The 21,505-nt window shown below is 34.0% G+C and overlaps 1 long non-coding RNA gene and 1 pseudogene across 1 annotated transcript; one reads left to right on the top strand and one right to left on the bottom strand.

Annotated features, from left to right (window-relative positions):
* Positions 1-21,505, top strand: part of LOC128226079 (uncharacterized) — a 28,661-nt pseudogene that overhangs the window by 5,624 nt on the left and 1,532 nt on the right.
* On the bottom strand, positions 575-18,040 carry LOC128229307 (uncharacterized). The gene is made up of 3 exons (XR_008260070.1): positions 17,951-18,040; positions 7,040-7,146; positions 575-5,801 (listed from the first exon to the last, which is right to left on the bottom strand). It is a non-coding gene; the product is annotated as an uncharacterized LOC128229307 (long non-coding RNA).

Raw genomic sequence — 21,505 nt, 5'->3', positions numbered from 1 at the left:
ATAAACATCCCCTTTAGATTCTTTGACGATTGCATTTTCCATGGGAGATCACTGCGTAGGATAATCATACAAGTGTTGTTTAGCCACACTGTGATTTCAATAATGTCAGGGGCGTAGCTAGCCCTCTATTCATGTGGATTCATAAATGTGCTGGGGGTTCGGGGGCATGCCCCCCTCAGAAAATTTTGAAAACCATGGTGCAATCTAGTGCATTCTGGGCGTTTCGATGTGCATTATTTTGTACTGGAAAATAACCAGTTTTTGGATCATGTAGTCAAGTTCGCATACTGCTTCTTCGGTGGTTTTTTTCAGAACCATGTTTTTTCAGCCGCGTATTCACGTATAGGTGGCTACACGCCTGTATGTTGTGCATATGAATGTATAATTTGGTTTATATGATGCATCCTTAATGTAAATCCTCCTTGCTGCTACACTAATAGAAACTTCATTGGATATTAGCAGTAAAAGAACTAGCACTGACGTTCCCAATTTTCGTCTGGGTCATTTAAATAATAGAAAAGAAAACAAATTACAAGATAAACAAATTTGTTTTGACTTCTTTAATGAATTATATAAACACATTGTACAAACATATCGTGACACTTTTAAACAAAAAGTATGGCTGTCAATTAAACAGTATGTTAGCTTTAAAGATTGAGGCAATCCAGCGGACTTAAAAAGGTGTATTTAAAGCTGCAATCTCACTAATTGATCGTTTTGACTACCGGCACTCTTTTATTGTTGGTCTATAAATAGACTATTTTTTGCATAGACCCAATTTTAAGTGATATAAGACTGCTGAAATAAGATCAGATTGCATTTTGTCATATTTATGGCTAAAATGATGTTTTATGGGTATAGTAGCATTACGAACAATTTAATGTAAATGAACTTTTCGGCAGTCTTACCAAACATTTTTGATTGGTTCTGTTGTGAATTATCTAATATGACTGAATTAAAGGAATGATAACCAAATCAGCTTTTGAGACAAATTTTTTAAAGTGTCTAAAATGACAATCTGTGAAAGTGCAGCTTTAAGTTTTGATCATTTACACATTGTTAAATTATAAATAACTGTTTAAAAGGTCTCATGTACAAAATAAGATAATAATTTTCATACAAATATCTAAAATTGATTAAAATAATAAAGTACCATTAACATATTTCTTAATAGTGCTGTTTCTCAACTGACAAAACCATTCAAAGCCATCATTTCAACTATGAAGTTATTTTTAACTTTCAACTTTTTTATAGCATATATATGCAACAAAATATACCAAAAATACAAGCCATGAACAATATGATTGTTCAACTTGCATTGTCCTTGACCTTTTAAAATGACCATTTTCCTGTTCTGTCTATTTGTAAGTTGTGCCCTGGGGAATGAAGTATGACTGCATGAATCACAAAAAGCAATAAAAAAAAATCCCCCCTGTAAATTCTAATACAGCAGTAAAATCAAGCAATGTTCAAGATTGATTGTGCTGCCAAATCAAAAACATGTTTGCCAAAACATTTAGAGCTGCATTCTCACAGATTTACCGTTTTAACAACTTTTGTTTTGTCTTGGAATGAGCAAATTTTTGCGTAAATATCAGCAAACCAATGGTAAAAGATTGCTGACAAAACATCAAATCCCAGATTTCATATTTCCTTCAAAGATTAATGTTACTAACGGTTTAAGAAAAGTGCATAAAACATCAATGTTTTCACTTAAATAAAAAAGTCTGCAATTGAATTTTTTGTCAGTAGTCTTATATTACTGGTTTCCATGCATTTTTCGCAAAGATTGGATGGTACCAATCCAAAACAAACAAGAGGCCCAAAAGGGCCTATGCTCTACTGGCTGGGTTTGTGTGGTCAACATCACTGTTTTCGAAAAGAACCAACCCCTTATGGGTATCTGAATACTCAAAACTGAAGACTGTATCATATTCGCAAGCATTTATTACAAAATAGCATTTTTTATACTATCAAGGCCCATCATCTAATAATTTCAAGGCCAATAATCCAGGAAACATGGGCAGATCAGGTTTTTGAAAGGAACTGAGCTCTAATGGATATACTGGACAAGTTTCATCAAGATACAATCAAAACTGAAGACTGTATCGTGTTACCGAGCAATTGTTTACTGACACACTATTTTTTTTTATTATCAAGGCCCATAATCTTGGCATGCATGGGCGGATCTGGCTGGTTTTCGAAAGGAACCGAGCTCATATGGATATGTAGATACTGTACAAGTTTCATTGAGATACAATCAACAAGAGGACCATGATGGCCCTGTATCGCTCACCTGTAGCTTTGCTAAATAAAGTGAACATTCTGACCTATTATCATAAAGATCCAATGAAAAGTATGGCCCCTAGAGGCCACTCTTTTATTTGTCCCACTGACCTAGTTTTTTACCCCACATGACCCTATCAGTAGGCAATGCTTCAAACCAAATATTTAAGACCTAGTCCTTGTGGCTTCAGACAAGAAAATTTTAATGTTTTTTCCTATGTAAGCCTATGTAAAACTTGTGACACCCAGGGTGAGGCCTCTTTTCACCACAGGTGCACAAATTGAACAATCTTGGTAGCGGGCCACTAGGTTATGCCACATATAAAATGCCAATGTCTTGTTGGTTTAGACAAGAAGTTTTTTGTTCTATATAAGCCTATGCAAAACTTGTGACTCCCCCCAGGATAGGGCCTCTTCTCCCCAGGGGCATAAATTGAACAATCTTGGTAGAGGACCACTTGGTTATGATACATACCAAATATTGAATGCGTAGGCCTTGCATTTTCAGACAAGAAGATTTTTAAACACTTTCCTTATATAAGCCTATGTAAAACTTGTGACCCCCTAGGTGGGGCCTCTTATCACTCAGGGGCATAATTTGAATAATCTCGGTAGAGAACCACAAGGTAAAGCTACATACCATATATCAAATGCCTAGGCCTTGTGGTTTTAGACAAGATTTTAAGTTTTCACTAAATAAGCCTATGTAAAACTTGCGACCCCCGGGCAGGGCCTCTTATCACTCCAGAGGCATAATTAGAACAATCTTGGTAGATGTCCATAAAGAAATTATACATGCCAAATATCAAAGCCCTAGGACTTCTAGTTTTGGAGAAGATTTGTTAAGTTTTCCATATCTAAGTCTATGTAAACCACGTGATCCGGGGCGCGGATGACCCAATATCGAACTTGACCTAAATTTTATAGAGATGATCATTCTGACCAAGTTGCATTGAGATTAGGCTAAAATTGTGACCTCTAATGTGTTCACAAGGTATTTCTACTAATTGACCTACTGACCTAGTTTTTGACCCCAGATGACCCAATATCGAACTTGACCTAGATTTCATAGAGATGATCAGTCTGACCAAGTTTCATAAAGATTAGGTCAAAATTGTGACCTCTGTTGTGTTCACAAGGTTTTTCTAATAATTGACCTAGTGACCTAGTTATTGACTGCGGATGACCCAATATCGAACTTGACCTAGATTTTATAGAGATGATTATTCTGACCAACTTACATTGAGATTAGGCTAAAATTGTGACCTCTATTGTGTTCACAAGGTTTTTGTACTAATTGACCTAGTGACCTAGTTATTGACCGTGAATGACCCAATATCAAACTTGACCTACATTTTACAGCGATGATCATTCTGACCAATTTGCATTGAGATTAGGCTAAAATTGTGACTTCTATTGTGTTCACAAGGTTTTTCTACTAATTGACCTAGTGACCTAGTTATTGACCGCGGATGACCCAATATCGAACTTGACCTAGATTTTATAGAGATGATAATTCTGACCAAGTTGCATTGAGATTAGGCTAAAATTGTGACCTCTAATGTGTTCACAAGGTATTTCTACTAATTGACCTACTGACCTAGTTTTTGACCCCAGATGACCCAATATCGAACTTGACCTAGATTTCATAGAGATGATCAGTCTGACCAAGTTTCATAAAGATTAGGTCAAAATTGTGACCTCTGTTGTGTTCACAAGGTTTTTCTAATAATTGACCTAGTGACCTAGTTATTGACTGCGGATGACCCAATATCGAACTTGACCTAGATTTTATAGAGATGATTATTCTGACCAAGTTGCATTGAGATTAGGCAAAAATTGTGACCTCTATTGTGTTCACAAGGTTTTTGTACTAATTGACCTAGTGACCTAGTTGTTGACCGCGGATGACCCAATATCGACCTTGACCTACATTTTATAGAGATGATCATTCTGACCAAGTTGCATTGAGATTAGGCTAAAATTGTGACCTCTATTGTGTTCACAAGGTTTTTCTACTAATTGACCTAGTGACCTAATTATTGACCGCGGATGACCCAATATCGAACTTGACCTAGATTTTATAGAGATGACCATTCTGACCAAGTTGCATTGAGATTAGGCTAAAATTGTGACCTCTATTGTGTTCACAAGGTTTTTCTACTAATTGACCTAGTGACCTAGTTTTTGACCCCAGATGACCCAATATCGAACTTGGCCTAGATTTTATAGAGATGATCAGTCTGACCAAGTTTCATAAAGATTAGGTCAAAATTGTGACCTCTATTGTGTTCACAAGCAATTGTGAACGGACAGACGGACGGACGGACGGCGGACGAAGAGTGATCACAAAAGCTCACCTTGTCACTACGTGACAGGTGAGCTAAAAAGGCTGTATCATGTTAACGAGCAATTGCCTACTGACACACTGATTTTTGTATACTATCAAGGCCCATAAACTAGGCATACATGGGCGGATCTGGCTGGTTTTCGAAAGGAACTGTAGGCTGTATCATGTAAACGAGGATTGTTTACAGATGCACATACTACGTACACATTACCATCGCATAAGCTCTTCTGGCCTTTGGCCAGTAGAGCTAAAAATGAAAAAAGTTGTCAAAACATCCAAAGTGTGAGAGTGCATCTTTAACATTTGAAAGTAACTCTGTTTGCCTCATGCCCCTTAACAAGGTTTAATCATATTACATGAGCAGTGGGCTTGTCCCCGTATTTTTTATTGTATGATTGCAGTAATGGATACGGGTCTCATTACCTTCTGACAATTTTTCATCAATTTTAAGGAAACAGAAAACACATATTAAGCTCATATAACGCTGTACAAATTTAATCTATTTCATTACGTTGAGAAATAGTCCCTAAAAATATTAATTGTGGAAACATATGTTATTTAAATACATACAGGAAATGGCGACATCATTTACCAATTTAGTATGAAAAATGCAGTTTCCTGATATTTGAATAGTGGTTCTTTATTTAAGCATCTCAATTCATTCAACATACACATAGTATGTATCAAGTTTCAAAAGAAACCAAATCATTGTAACAATTGTTTTCAAAGCAAATATTCACACTCTTGACAAACTTCTCTTCCTAGTTTCAACCTTGAGACTTTTTGATGAGTCTGCACCTTCCCTCCTCTTATACAGTGGCTTCAAGCAATAAAGCTAAAAGCTCAAGTTGCGCAGCTGGTGAACAAGACTGCTGTGTTGATAGTTAGTTGACAAACTGCACACTTGATGCCATAAATCATGTCCATCAACCTCTACAATGAAGAAATGACGCAGCACAGAATTGATTTCAATTGGACCTCTCTGTACTTTCATCCCCTAAGGCCTTGTTGTAGTCAAAGACTATGTCTTAGTGTGCAGTGCGTGATCTTGAGAAGCCTAAATCTGCTCGTCTGAGGAAGTAAGTCTGGCAGAGTGTGAAACTCCTGTCTACTCATATGTTATACGCCTGTGATCTATGTCTTCTTGTGTGTGCCCAACCATCACCTGAAGAGAATTTAGAGGAAGTTAGTGCTTGATTACAAGTTAATGTGACAAAACAAGGTCTTTTATTTATGCCACCAAGATCTAGTATTCCAAGTGTCATATCTTGTATGTTAACTCAAAGCAATTGAGCATAAACTGTTTGGTAATTTATTTTAAGTCACTGCTTCCACTTATACTAGGCCTAAAAAAAAAATGGTTTGGTTAGGGTTACATCCTTTTCAAAAATAGGTAGGGTAGGTAGGCTTTTTTTTTTTTTTTTTTTTTTTTTTTATTAGGCTTTATATAAGAATGTCATTTTCATCATTGGTGAATGGTGTTAAAGTTATCTTCTATATAAGCAATTAAGATTTTAAACTACATATTGAAAAGCAAAAAAAAAAAGAAAAACAATTTTTTATTTTTTTTAGTTTTTCATTTTTTTTTTCAAACTGACTATAAAAACGTTAGAGTCGGCGCCTATTCCGTAGGTAGGGTCGGGTAACCCGAACCAAATGTATTTATTTTTTTAGGCCCTATCAGTAATATTGAACATGAACCGACTGACCCAAATATTATTCTAAATATTTTTATGTGCAGAAACCATAATCCTATTAACCCAAAAGTAATCCAATTGTATGTCTTCACAAAACATTTTACAACAATATTTGTCAATTTAACTCAAATATTGATTATTGTTTTTTTGTCAGACAAACACAGAGATGGCCCTATATATATTGCTCACCAGATTTGAGAAAGGATTCTAAATTAGTTATTGTTTGAACACTTACTGGACACTTTTGGTCTGACTTTATAATGCAGCTGGTGAAAATATTAAATGTCCCTTTATAATGGGCTTACAAAAACATAAAAAAAAATGTATTTGTTTAAAAATTACAAAGGGCCATACTACTTACAAAATAAGTTTGTATTGAGCAGAATAAAAAGGTTTTGCCTAAAATACAACCTCAGAACTATATTTACAAGTAAAACAAAAAAATCTACAACTTGAAATATGTTTGCTATATCTGGTTTTGAGAGAGAATGATCAGAAGAAAACATCACACATTCACAATCATATTAAAAAATAATTTAGTTTTTTTTTTTTTAATAAATTCTATTTCAAAAACACTGCAAAAGACAAGACACTTACATTCAATTTCTTGATTTAATACATTGATGATTATCAATTCTCATGAAGCGAGATGGGTCTTACACTCTAACCAGTGCAACTTGCATGTTCTTAGTTGCTCAGTTATTACCTTTTTTAAATTTCTCCTCTTGATCTGAGCCACGCCAAAATGATGGGAGATGCTTTTGTTGTCTTTTCCATCAGAATGTATAGCACCTCTGTGTTTCTGTTTATTTCCTGAAACAGTAATAGTTTATTAATAATAATAATAATAATTAGTGACTTTTATTGGAATTATTTTCACCGCTTGTGCCTTGCACATTGGGGAACAAAATTGACTCTCGGAAAAATACAAATTCAGGCCAACATCGATAATATATTGGTAAACTAGAAATGTGTCCATAGGACACGGATGCCCCCACTTCGATTTTTTGTCACAGAAAATAAGCCATAATGATTATTCAGGATAATCTGCACATATAGGATAAGTTGAGTTGAGTTGGGTTTTACGGCATCGCAAGACTGTATAGGTTATATGGCGCCATTCAGGCAGGAAAAAACTTGTTGGATCCACATTGGACACATACTTTTCAAGAATTAGATTGGAAACATATATTTTTGAAGTATTTTTGGCAAAAAAGGGCCGTAACTCCTAAATGACTAAAGCGATTTCCATGACTATCGAACTTGATCAAGATATTATGGTCACAAACATGTGTTTAAAGTTTGGTGAGGATTGGACAAACAGTTTTCAAGAATTAGATTGGAAACATATATTTTTGAAGTATTTTTGGCAAAAAAGGGCCGTAACTCCTAAATGACTAAAGCGATTTCCATGACTATCGAACTTGATCAAGATATTATGGTCACAAACATGTGTTTAAAGTTTGGTGAGGATTGGACAAACGGTTTTCAAGAATTAGATCGGAAACAATCTTCGGGACGTACGTACGTACAGACAGACGTACGTACGGACAAGGGCAACCCTATATGCCGCCACTTTGTGGGGGCATAAATATAAATATTTTATTTATAACAGTATGCAGTTGTTGTTTTTTCAAATCCTACATAATTATATTATCAATGATATTTCATAATACAATATAATTTATATAAAAATTGAAATATCACGGCATAGTTGTTGACAGAACATGAACAAATAAATGTGTAAGACTACTACTTTATGGGGTGTAAATAACTCAGGGCTATATTTCACTTTAGGGACATTTGAACACTTTTGGTGAAGATCCACTACCACACCCACTAATCCCCCCCTTCTGAAACCATATTTTTTATGGATCAACATATGGTAAAGGAATTTGACAGATGGTAACCTTAGGAACATTTCTGTGACATTATTTTGAAAACATGCCAGCAGGATCTGAGGAGAAGATTTTTCCATTTAGACATATAGCGAAAAGTAGCTCCGCACCCTACAGCAAGTTTTTTTATGAATCAATATCCGGTGAAGAAAATTCATACAGGGTATTGAAACATTTTTTTTGCTTCATATGAAGATAACTTAACTAGCTCTTCATCATATTAAATAAAAATTAGCACAGTCTATGCCGCACACACAGAGCCCCGCATTTGATCTTTTACCAAAGTTTGATTGAGAGTTTAGTTTCTTGGCACACTATGACAAGTCTTTACAGGTATATTAAAGCTGCACTCTCACAGATTGATCGTTTTGAAAAAGTTTTTTTTTTTGAAAAAGTTTTTTTTTTTATCTTGGAATGAGCCACTTTATGCGAAAATGAATGGAAACCAGTGATATAAGAGTGCTGACAAAAAATCAGATCACCGATTTTAATTTAAAAAATGGATACTTGTGCATTTTTCTTAAACTGTTAGTAATGCTTTATACCATTAAAATTAGTTTAGTCAGATCTTATGTCAGCAGTCTTATATCACTTATAGCAGATATTTTGGCAAAAATTGGCTCATTCAAAGACAAAAGATAAAAGATTTGTCAAAATGGTAAATCCGTGAGAGTGCAGCTTTAAAGTGTTTGAGAAAAGTAATCATCTTATCAACACCGGTAAGAAAACAAATACAGGGCTCTTTGCAGCTGTATAGTCTGTCCTTTAGTTAATTCAAAATGGTGAAGAAAAATAAAAGTTGTCTTCGGTTTTAACTTTTAAGTCATTCAAAGGAATATTGCCTACTGTTGCAGCATTTGTGACTGCACATATCATGTGATATACACACACTGATATAATAACAAAACCAAGTTCATTTGTCTCAGTATTTGCCAATTTTGGGCTTTCACTTCTTGAACATGTTTTGAGTTTTAGTGATCTGAATAGGCTAATGTTTTTTTATGACAATGATGAAGGTGATCTAAAACATATTTTTTTCATCAAATTAAGATCCAGGAATGAACAAATATTTTTTGTGTGAAAAAACAACAGTTCAATTCATTTTTTTATGTAAATTAGTTAAAAACAAAACTTATTTAAGTTAACTATATATATCTCTATATAATTCTATTATTTATTCCACAGAATATATTCCAACAGCAAATTTTAATGATATGCTTTTTTCAACCATTCCAATTTATTTTGTCAATAAGATCATTTAAACTATTAGCAGGCAAATTGACTATATTAAATAAATATCAGAAGGAAAATGACCAACTAAGATCTTAATTATACACAGTAAAGACAGTTACCATGACAATACTTGGTGCTTTTAGATGAAGGCAAAGATAACAGTCAGAGAGTTGCTACTGAAAAATTTCTTATCAAAATTTGATCAGGGTCAGTAGCCTTCAATGATATATTGTCATGGACCTATAAACTATGGTTTATAGGTCCGTGATTTATGTATATTGAATTAAAAATAAATAAAAATGTACATAAATTTTACTATATTCTTCTTTATATCTTAAATTCTGAACAATACAATTTTATTGTTTTATATGTCACTGAATGGAGTGTAGGATGATATCCCCCCCCCCCCGGATGATTCCCCCCCCCCCCCCCCCCCCCCGACATTAGCCCCTAGGACCATATCACCCCCGGATGATAGCCCGTCCAGACAATAGCCCCCCTGCATATATATAAATGACTTTACATATATACACTCTTTTAAAATTGCATATTCATAAATGATTTATTTAAGTATTATTTGACGTTCAATTCGGCAAACAACTTTGATGTTTCCACCATGTGAATAGTATACTATTATGCAATTAATGTGTTAGGTCAATCAGTAATTATCAACTGGATTGCACTAAAACATCTTCAAAAGAAATAAAACATATAATGTCATTATCGCATTAAGGATTATCACCCTATTAAATAATTAAAGGTCAATGCAAATGATAATTAAAGGTGAGAACTTACTGATCAAAGATTATTAAATAAGTGCTTAGTCAACAAATAACAGAGAAAACAATTACCGGTAACTTTTAAAATAATAAATGTTTCATTGTAAAATCAAATGCTTTTTCCATTTCATTTTATAATAAAAATGATATCGTCCGTTTTTTCACTAAGACGGGGGGGGGGGGGGGGGGGGGGGGGCTATCTTCCGGGAGGGCTATGGTCCTATGGGCTAATGTCTGGGGGGGCAATCATCCGGGGGGGATATTATACGTACCTCCACTGAATGCATGACTTGTGTTCTTTTTTAGTTGCTAAACTTTTAATACTAACATGCCACACATATATATTAATGTTTTATGCAGTTTTCTTAAATCGTTAGTAAGGCTTAAGCCATTACTTTATTAATTTCTGACCGAAATATGCCAATCTTTGATGTTAGCTTTTGTCAGCAATCTTCAATCATTGGTTTGCAGATATTTACCAAAAATTTGCTTTTTCCAAGACAAAAATAAAAAAAAAGTTGTAATATTGGTAAATCTGTGAGAGTGAGCTTTAATTTATTATAATTTGGCGATTAATTCACGTTTACATATCATATATGTGTTTCTAGAAATGGAACTTGATTGGATATTTTAAATATCAAAATATATATTTGATAATCCTATTTGAGTGTCAACAATTATTAAAGTGTGTCAACGTTAATATACCATCCTCCACAGCTCCAACCCTGAAGAACACTCGCACAATATTGTCCCCCACCGCCACTAAGGACCTTAAAACTACTTGTGAATAATAATTTATAATTAATATACTGTCATTTAAACCTTAAAGTTGTTGAAATTATAATAGCTGCATTTTCCACATACTAATAAGTCATTTAAATAGCATAATTCTAGGCACCACCCTACTTGTAAGTTTTCTTTTTCTAAGTCTAAATTTAAGTTACTATGAAATGGCCTTATTTATTGCTTTTCCTATGTATTGAATGACTTCGTTCTTTGAAAAAGGCCTTTTCATTGTTTTTATGATCCTTGTGGGAAACAGTGACACCATTCTGTGTATATCATAAACTTGTCAGACACTTTTAAATGTCCCAACAGTAGGACTGCAGGAAAAACCTTGACACTACCTAGTACAGAAAAGATGCAACACTAAATATTAAAAGTTGTAAGTTTCTGGTTCTCAAGCTCTTCAAATTTGTTTAAATTATTACATATAGCTCGATATTTTTAGAATCATTCAATTTTTAAATTATTATCAAAGTGAAGAGTTTGATAAAGATTTAATTTAATACTTTCAATCAATAGCCTTTTTGATACTATAAAATCTATTACTTTACTTATTTTTCGTCCAGAAACCATTCCCTTATATTATAACAAATTGTTCAATAAGGGTATGATTAAGTAAAATCTCCTATTATAAAGAGTACCATATATATTCATAAAAGAAACACAACTTTCACTGCACTACAATTAAAAAGACAAAGCATTTGCAAAGCAAAGTAGAACATTAGGTCTCTGACTAACTGATACATTCACTTAATCATATGACTGAAAATTTTCTTTCTAAAATTTCTTTTTCTCAAGTTCTTCAACTTTCTTTAAAAATTCTAAAATGGAAAATATGACATATATATCTCTACTTCAAGAATAAAAAAATAAATAAAAAAAATCTTTTTCAGGTAAAGAGTATGATTTAGATTTGAATTTTAACAACTTTTTTATGTAAAATCTATTATTTTTCATTGCCTTCATTCTTAAAGCAAACCCCTTAAATTTCCATTTCCAAAATCTCCAATTATAAAGAATTCCATATTCATTACAGAAACACTGTCTGTTTCACTATTAACTAGTCTAATAAATAAGCAAAGCAATTATTTAAACATAAAATGATATGATGATGTAATAAGAAATGCTAACAGCAATACGGGATTTTATTTACATTTAGAAATGGGATCAAAGATGACACTTGACATTCTAAATGAACGAGAATGCTTAGAAAATTTACAGAAATATGGAAGAGGTTTGTTTCTTAATGACACAAATTCAAAGTAATGTTCCTTTCTTGATTGGGTGGGACTAATTTAGCTCCGCCTAAAAATTGTATTAGGTATAATACACAATGTGATTGGATCAAAATCCTGACCAATACAATAAACTCTGAATGGAGGCATCCAATCAAAATCTAGTAATATTTCCATTTGTTTCCAATTGATTGCACCATCAGTGATTTACAAAGTCAGTGATTTATGGCCTTTTAACTTGTAATGGTCAAGTGGCAAGTGCATATATGACTTATGTTAAATCATGTTTTAAGAGCTAATTAGAATTTTGAAGTCTAAGCTATGTGACAGAAAATTAATACCAAAATCTTTTTTTGAATTGTAGTAACTGATTCTTTTGCATTTGATGAGGTCAGACATTTTAAGATATATATAATATTCAGTGGATATGTGTTGATCAAGCATTTAATAACATGCCACAAAGCAGAATATTTATTAGGTCATTTTTTTTTTTACTTCAGACCCTGGGGCAAGTTTGGAGAGTTGCACAGAATGCTTAAAGAACTAAAGTGTTGGGAATCAGTTGCTGTTTGCAGTGTGTGTATACCACGTGATAAATTGCGTCATAAATGCTACGTCAGAAGGCAATATTTTGATTTAAAACAAGAGGGCCAAATGGCCCTGAATTGCTCACCTGTCATATATTGCACAGATTTTTTAAGTTTTCACTATAACACATATAGAGAAAACCCATCAGCCCCAGGGTGTGGCCAATTTTGCCCCCAGGGCCATAATTTGAACAAACTTTGTAGAGGTCCACTAGACGATGAATCATGCCAAATATCTAAGCTCTAAGCCACGTAAGTTCAGAGGAGATGATTTTTGAAGTTTTCACTATAAACATATAGAGAAAACCCATGACCCCCCAGGGGGTGGGGCCAATTTTGATCTCAGGGCCATAATTTGAACAATCTTTGTAGAGGTCCACTAGACGATGAATCATTCCAAATATCTAAGCTCTAGTCCAAGTAAGTTCAGAGGAGAAGATTTTTGAAGTTTTAACTATAAACATACAGAGAATACCCTAACCACCCGGGGCGGGGCCAATTTTGACCCCAAGGCCATAATTTGAACAATCTTTGTAGAGGTCCACTAGACGATGAATCATGCCAAATATCTAAGCTCTAAGCAACGTAAGTTCAGAGGAGATTTTTGATTTTTTTTACTATAAACATATAGAGAAAACCCATGACCCCCCGGGGGCGGGACCAATTTTGATCTCAGGGCCATAATTTGAACAATCTTTGTAGAGGTCCACTAGACGATGAATCATGCCAAATATCTAAGCTCTAGTCCAAGTAAGTTAAGAGGAGAAGATTTTTGAAGTTTTAACTATAAACATATCAAGTATATCCATGACCCCCCGGGGCGGGGTCAATTTTGACCCCAAGGCCATAATTTGAACAGTCTTTGTAGAGGTCCACTAGACGATGAATCATGCCAAATATCTAAGCTCTAGTCCAAGTAAGTTCAAAGGAGAAGATTTTTGAAGTTTTCACTATAAACATATAGAGAAAACCCATGACCCCCCGGGGCGTGGCCAATTTTGACTCCAAGGCCATAATTTGAACAGTCTTTGTAGAGGTCCACTAGACGATGAATCATGCCAAATATCTAAGCTCTAGTCCAAGTAAGTTCAGAGGAGAAGATTTTTGAAGTTTTAACTATAAACATATAGAAAATACCCATGACCCCCCGGGGTGTGGCCAATTTTGCCCCCAGGGCCATAATTTGAACAAAATTTGTAGAGGTCCACTAGACAATGAATCATGCCAAATATCTAAGCTCTAGGCCAAGTAAGTTAAGAGGAGAAGATTTTTTAAGTTTTCACTATAAACATATAGAGAAAACCCATGACCCCCCGGGGCCTGGCCAATTTTGACCCAAGGGCCATAATTTGAATGATCTTGGTAGAGGACTATTTGGTGATCCTAACTACCAAATATCAACGGCCTAAGCCTTGTGGTTTGGGAGAAGAAGATTTTTAAAGTTTTTCCTTTTGGTTGCCATGGCAACCAGAGTTCTGCATGGAATTGAATTCTTTGAACAACTTTGATAGAAGACCACCCAAGGGACATCCCTATGAAGTTTTATTAATATTGGCCCAGCGGTTAAGGAGGAGATGTCTTTTAAGTAAATTGTTGACGGACGACGCACGACGCACGCCGGACAAAAGTGACAGGTGAGCTAAAAAGACTTTAAACAAAGATAACTTTACTATTTCTTCACCATTTTAAATGAAACAAAGCGCAGTCTACGCCACCTACGGAGCCTTGCTTTCGGCCATTTACCAGAGTTTGATTGCGAGTTTAATTGCTTTAAACACTTTGACAAACCTTTTCACAATACGGCCGTCGGACGGAGCACTGTCAAAACATGATTTTGAAAATGGGCGAAGCGTTTGATGAAACTAATGACTTTATCAAATGTCGGTAATAAAACAAATGCGGGGCTCTTTAAGCGGCATAGACTGCCCTTTGTTTCATTTATAATGGTGGTGTAAAAGAAAAGGTATCTTTAATTTAAGTGTTCATTTTAAGCAAAATGTTGCCTTCCGACGTAGCATATATGACATAATTTATCACGTGGTATACACACACTGGTTTGACTATAGGTAATCGGTTCCACTGACGTTGCTGTTTATTAATAGAAGAAATGTTTTTTGACAATACCTGGTACCGTACTTGTAATTTTATTCTTGTACAAAAACTCATCATCCTTTACTCTACTTTTGTTAGGTAAAGGATTGAAAATATCTAGTTAGTGTATTTTATGGAATTATTTTTACCGCCTGTACAATACAGTTTGGGAAAAAAAGTTGACATTGGGAAAAATACAAAATCAGGCTTAAATATCTAATTTAGATTTTAATGGCAAAATATATCATCGAAATTAGCGTTCGGGATGAACAAGCCTGAATTATTACTCTATTGCTTGGCATATTTTTTTTTTTCAAGCCCTGCTATATTAAATTCAGAATTAGAACAAGCCCCGATGACATAATTTTCACCAGTGCAGGATTGTGAGCTTGTGCTTATTCGATATACTACATGTTTTAAAGATTTTTATGCATATATTATTTTGTTAATTTATAGTAAGTCTCGTCAAGATTTTTTATTCATTAATGTTATGAAATCTCCACTTATCAAATTTGGAAAACATAAAATATGGTGAAAAATGGACAAGTTTTCACTAGGGCTTAAAAAAAATTTGTTTGGTTAGGGTTACATCCTTTTCAAAAATAGGTAGGGTAGGTAGGCTTTTTAGTTTTTTTTATTTTATTTTTTTATTAGGCTTTATATAAGAATATCATTTTCATCATTGGAGAATGGTGTTAAAGCAATCTTCTGTATAAGCATTTAAGGTTTAAACTTCATATTGAAAAGCAATTAAAAAAAAAAAAACGAAAAAAAAGATTTTCATATTTTTTTCAAACTGACTATAAAAACGGTAGGGTCGGCGCCTATTCCGTAGGTAGGGTCGGGTAACCCAAACCAAATGTATTTTTTTTTAGGCCTAGGGAAGAAGGCAGTAAGGCAGTAAATTTCACCAAAAAACCCCACTATTAATGTTGTTGTTGCTTTAGCCATATTGTTAATGATTACAACTGAACAAAATTGACAAGATGAAAGAAGAAAAACTGATTTCAGGAACATACTGTCAGTTATTTTTTCATTATAATTGATCATCAGAACATCACTAATTAGTATAGTCTATCTATATCATTATTAAAAAAAAGAACATGGAAATTATATTGATATAGTATATGAAACATATTACTTGAAACTTAATGAAATCTCAAAACGCTGAAGTATAAGCAATAGTGTTGTGCCGAAGATCAATTATAATCGACAATTGATCTGAAAGGCCTTCATCAGCGACAATTAATCGATAGTGAAATTTGAACAATCGATTATAGAAACAAGAGACGTAACCACTACCGACTACCAGTTAAAAGATTGTCTTGAAAATATATTTTGTTTCTGGTCATTACATGTTAATGTTGAAATGTTCATGTGGTACTATGTTGTGTTTTCTAGTCATATTATCATGTCAGTAGCTCACTACAGTACCTTATTACAAATTTTCTTTGTAATTTAACTGCAAAAGGATTGGTTCTCAACATCACACTCTTGTGGTTTTAAAATGTTACCGGTATTGTTTACTTCTTATATCATGTAAAAATTTAGTTTTCTCAGTTTTCTGAAAGAAAATGTTCTTGTAAAACACAGAATATTCAACTGTTTGTTTTACTTGCGTTCTGAATAAATAATGTAATTTATACAAATAAATGTACAAATAATATTGTAAGGGAACATTTTTTCTTAAACTGGTTCATGTAGTTTATCTATATGCCTTATATATGATGACCTCAGATAGTTAAATAATGATTAAAGCGATTAATAATCGATCATTGATTGTTTTCATAAACCGATTATCTACAGTAATATTTCAGTCTGATTCCCAACACTAATAAGCAATAAAAACAGTCAATTGTATATATAATATATATCAACATCTACAGATACTTAGCCATAAGTTTTCAATTTTGGATAAAATTAACAAAATTAGAATTGCATACCTTCTTGTGCACATCTGTTTAATAAAATGAATAAATTTCCTTTATCATTAAGTAAAACAGTTTTTAAAATAACAATTGAAGGATTAAAATTTTGAGCTACTAATTGCATTACCATAGATCTACTCAAATTTTGACTCTTTTTAAAAAATAACCAATAATAATTTCCAAATCTTCAAATGTAAAAGATCTACAGCATTCTTCCAAAATGGAAATATTTCATACTTGACTGAGTTCTTATTGAAAAATTGTCCTGAGGTAAAATGGTATTATTAAAACATGTGCTAACAATATTCCCAAATAATTTGGTACAGTATAAATGACAAACAAATAAGCTCATGATTGTGACGAATCACTGTTTCTATGTACAATTGACTGGTGCAATAGTTAGCAATAGACTTGGCGTCAATTGAATTTAGTTTGAAGGATAAACAATAACACTTTTTTAACACTTTTTTACCTCTTTTTTTTCAAAAAATTGATTGCAGTCAATTGTAACCATGGCCTCCCCAGGTCCGGGGAATAGTGGGGATTTTCGGTCCAGCCAACCCCGGCTTTATAAAGCTACAATAATTAGCAATCAGGGATACTTTTTTATTGTTTTGACATTTGTTATCAAAGTTAACCTGGGAGGAAAAGTGCGCCCGGTGTGGGGCTCGAACCCACAACCGCCGGAACACTAGCATGGCGCTCTAACCAACTGGGCTACCCGGGTGGGCGGCTGGTTCTAACAGACACTAACTACATTATGTATCACTGTCTCGAGTCTGCCATAGTCTAAAAATCTTCAAAAGACTCGATGAAGGCCATTTAGGTGGACTAACCCCCGCTTAAATTCCTTCCCTGCAGGAATGAACTGATGGTAAAATGTCCTCGCACCAAAGGGAACCTAGGTTACGCCCATTCCCGAGGAAATTTTGCGGGGAAAAAGCAGACAAAGCTTTGCGGAGTAATGTCACTATGTGTGTGTGGGGGGGGGGGGGGGGGCGCATACCTGTGCGTGATAAAAAATAACAAACAATTCTTATCATTTAAACCATCATGAAAACAAACGGCATTTAGACTTACCATACAGTTGTCTTCAATAAGTCCATAGCCCAAAATTTTATGATTGTCCATTTCAATCCATTTTTTACACGAATGTTCGTCTGAGGTCACCGGAGTAGGTCCTACTTGTTTGACGCTAAACCGGTTTAAGAAAATGTTCGTCTCCTACGCAGTAACCTCCCCTATTGTACAATAGCAAATATAAAATCCATCACAAAATCTTCGCCTAACTCTCATAAATGTGATTTAAAAATATGTTAATATTTAATCAACGTGTTTAACGATATTCATCTTTGAAACATTATTACAGTATCTTTATCCTCCATTCACAAACACGTAGACATGATATTGATAACCAAAGTACATGCGTATATTTGATAAACGAACAAAAACATGCAAACAGGTAGCAGGATGAAACAATATGAACAATATCATTCCTAATGCTTAGAATGTATACTTGATCAAAGATAATGACATTCAAGACATGAGTTTTTAAACTATCATGAATTGCGTAAAGGGCTATACACTTTTGAAAAAAAAAAATACCCCTTGCAATAGTATTTGGATATATTTACTTCTTATTTATCAATGTAAAGCTATCATTCAGTTACGGCAGGTGTTCAATGTAACTGAGCACAATTTAAGAGTGTAAACGAATTCCGTCACTGCTTTTAGCTACAGCTCCTAAACCCTGAAAATAAGTGAACCGAGATAATGGCTCCTTTTCAAAGAATCATTTGAAATGGATGAATTCTGAAACAAAGAATGATTGTTGAGCTTATTTTTTACGAAGTATTAAGTCAATACACACTATTATAGAACATTTATAAATAATATCACTGACTTATAAATAATTGTTTAACCTATACTGGTAATAGGTTCGTGATAGTGCTATCATACATATATGTACCCATTTCATATGGCAAGAAAAAAACATACCGTGAGTAATGGGAACGAAATAATAAAAAGAAGCCACTTTTGCATAGGATAAAAGATACACATCGAAAGTTTTTTTTTCTTTAAATTGGAGTGATCAAATGAAGTTTGTCACTAAGTCAACATAGTTTAATGTACCTACTGACAATATAAGATGGTGTTCTCTAACCTATTCGATTAACTGAAAGACACAAATTGAGCCCACCAGGAAATGAAGATTAGTAAGTTATTCTTTTTAAAAGTATTTAATATTTTCGAGCATCTAGGACCAGAAGGCTTCAGAAAAGGATAAATAATTCGCAAATCTGACGCAGTTGTATATAAGATCACTGTTTTAGATTGCACACAACGTCACAAGTGAAAACACCGATGTAATACTCGAAATCAGGTAACATCTTGCAATGTTATTTTCTTGAATAATCTACAATATTAAATTAATGAGCAATAATATCATGACATGTATATATCCAAACTTTATTTCTCCCCAGCAGATGTTATACGGTGGAAGTCTCCAACTGGTGATTCCTCCAACTTCTGTGATCACCAACTTCTGTGAACTCCAATTGGTGGCTTTTATCTATACATCAATCCGACCTGTCAATCAGACTAATCATTATTGACCAATGAGAAAGCTGCATATTATTCACCGAGGCCCGTCCGCCATCTTTACCCACACTCACAGCAGCGATAACTGTTGACAACCGGACATTTTTATTGAAGTTTTAAGACTTATTTGTGAAAATGGTTAAACGATGCGGATGGGGAATATGTTATGCGGATGAAAGGTATCCGGAGGGACTAAATGGAGGCCGATTTAAACGATTTCCTACCTATAATCCGACATTGAAAAGTGCAAATGCTGGATTAAAGCCTGTGGACGGCCACACGAGAAACTGAATGTTAAAAGGATAAACCAGCACGAAGATGTCTGCTCGAAGGTTAGTAAATTAAAAATTGGTTTTATCGTAAAACGATCATAATACAATCATTTCAATTAAAATTCTGAACTCTGCAAATGTTTATTTTGTTTACTTTCTTGTGTCCTAAATATTGACTTCCATGATCATGCTAGTTGAAACCTTAAACAGTTTCCATCAGGTAAAGAATGTGTCAAGTTTAAACTACTTTTTATTGTATAATATGTTACTGACTGGCATTGTGGAGTCTTGTCACACTAATTATATTTTACTATTATGCATATTCAAGCACTTTCATGGAGGAAATGGACCATCTAAAGAGTATCCTGACCCATTATAAGCTGATGGTGGAGAATAACATCTTCAAGAAAACTCCACACAAAGCGGTCACTTGGAAAGGAAACTTATGGCAGCATTTATACACAAAATGCAAGTGTATGCATTTTATACAAGATATCACATGCCTGTACGTTAGAGTTTTATTTATCTTTATGGAGTGCGCGAAAGATTGAATAACCTTGAATAACATGTAGGATAAATTGCAAAACTGAGACTGTATTATTTTGTAGACTTCTAATTGGTATGTTACAGAACAGAACACTCAAAAGAACTGAAGAGAACATTATTACACGGAAATTATTCAGTTTTTTTGTGTGTAAATTTGCATATAATTATATCAACATTACAACAATTTCTTTCAGAGAAAAGCTGGTCCAGGATCCTGCAGACACTGTACAAGGAGTAGAAACACAGACCGAATGTCCATGTAAGTGAAACCAACACTCTAACAATGCCTGTGATCTTGTTGTCAGTTCTGTTTTACTTCGGTCTTCACATCTCGCGGTAACATGGCAGATACTTTCCTCTTTCAAAACTTTAATGTCATGAATATAACCTTGTAGAAAGTAATTTAAGCCTTTTCTAAGACCTTTCCCTATAATTTGGCTTTATCTGGTAAATATTTAATTGATATATTGTCCGGAATCTTCGCAAGAGAATCGGATTTTGATGCTTTCGTAACAGCGAGAGCCGCCATTTTGAATTTACGCTTGGGGCGCGTAGTAACAATATCTAAGGGGGCGGAGCTTATCTTGGCATCTCGGATCGATGTATAGAAATTGACTGTGGAATTCTCCAATTGGAATTTTCCCCAATTGGAGAGCCGTTTTTACAAAATCATAATTTTTGATTATTTATTAGATTTTAATTATGTTTATGAATCTAGTACTACAGACATACATAGAAATGTAATTTTCTGTTCCAAATTGTAATATTTGATTTTTTTCAAATTGCTGATTTTTTCCCCCGTTTCGGCTCATATGGAAAATTCTCCAATTGGAGTTTGCCAAAACCCCGCGGGGGACCCAAAATCCAATTGGTGGCCAACGGGAGAAATCAATTTTGGAATTAAAATTTTCATATTTCTTAAAACTTTTTTTTTAATTTTACTTAAAATATTTCTTATTTAATGGGCAAACTTTCTATGTGTCGCTTTTGAAATTGATATCTAAGATAATAAAAAAACTAAGTTTGCAAGTAAACCGGATTTGCAAACTTATACCGGATGCTGTTATCAACTGATAAATAATCCGACGTACAGGCATTTGCAAAGCTAAATACTCTCTTTTTAAGAGCCAGGAAGATAAGTTTAAAGATTGTTTTAAGTCCATATAAGTGCCAAATCTTACTGTGTACATGTAGCTGTGTAATGGAAATACCACCT

The sequence above is a fragment of the Mya arenaria genome, chromosome 3 (genome assembly GCF_026914265.1).
Source record: "Mya arenaria isolate MELC-2E11 chromosome 3, ASM2691426v1".
Classification (NCBI taxonomy): Eukaryota; Metazoa; Mollusca; class Bivalvia; order Myida; family Myidae; genus Mya; species Mya arenaria.
The sequence above is the reverse complement of the archived record's forward strand: the minus strand, read 5'-3'. Positions and strand labels throughout refer to the sequence as shown.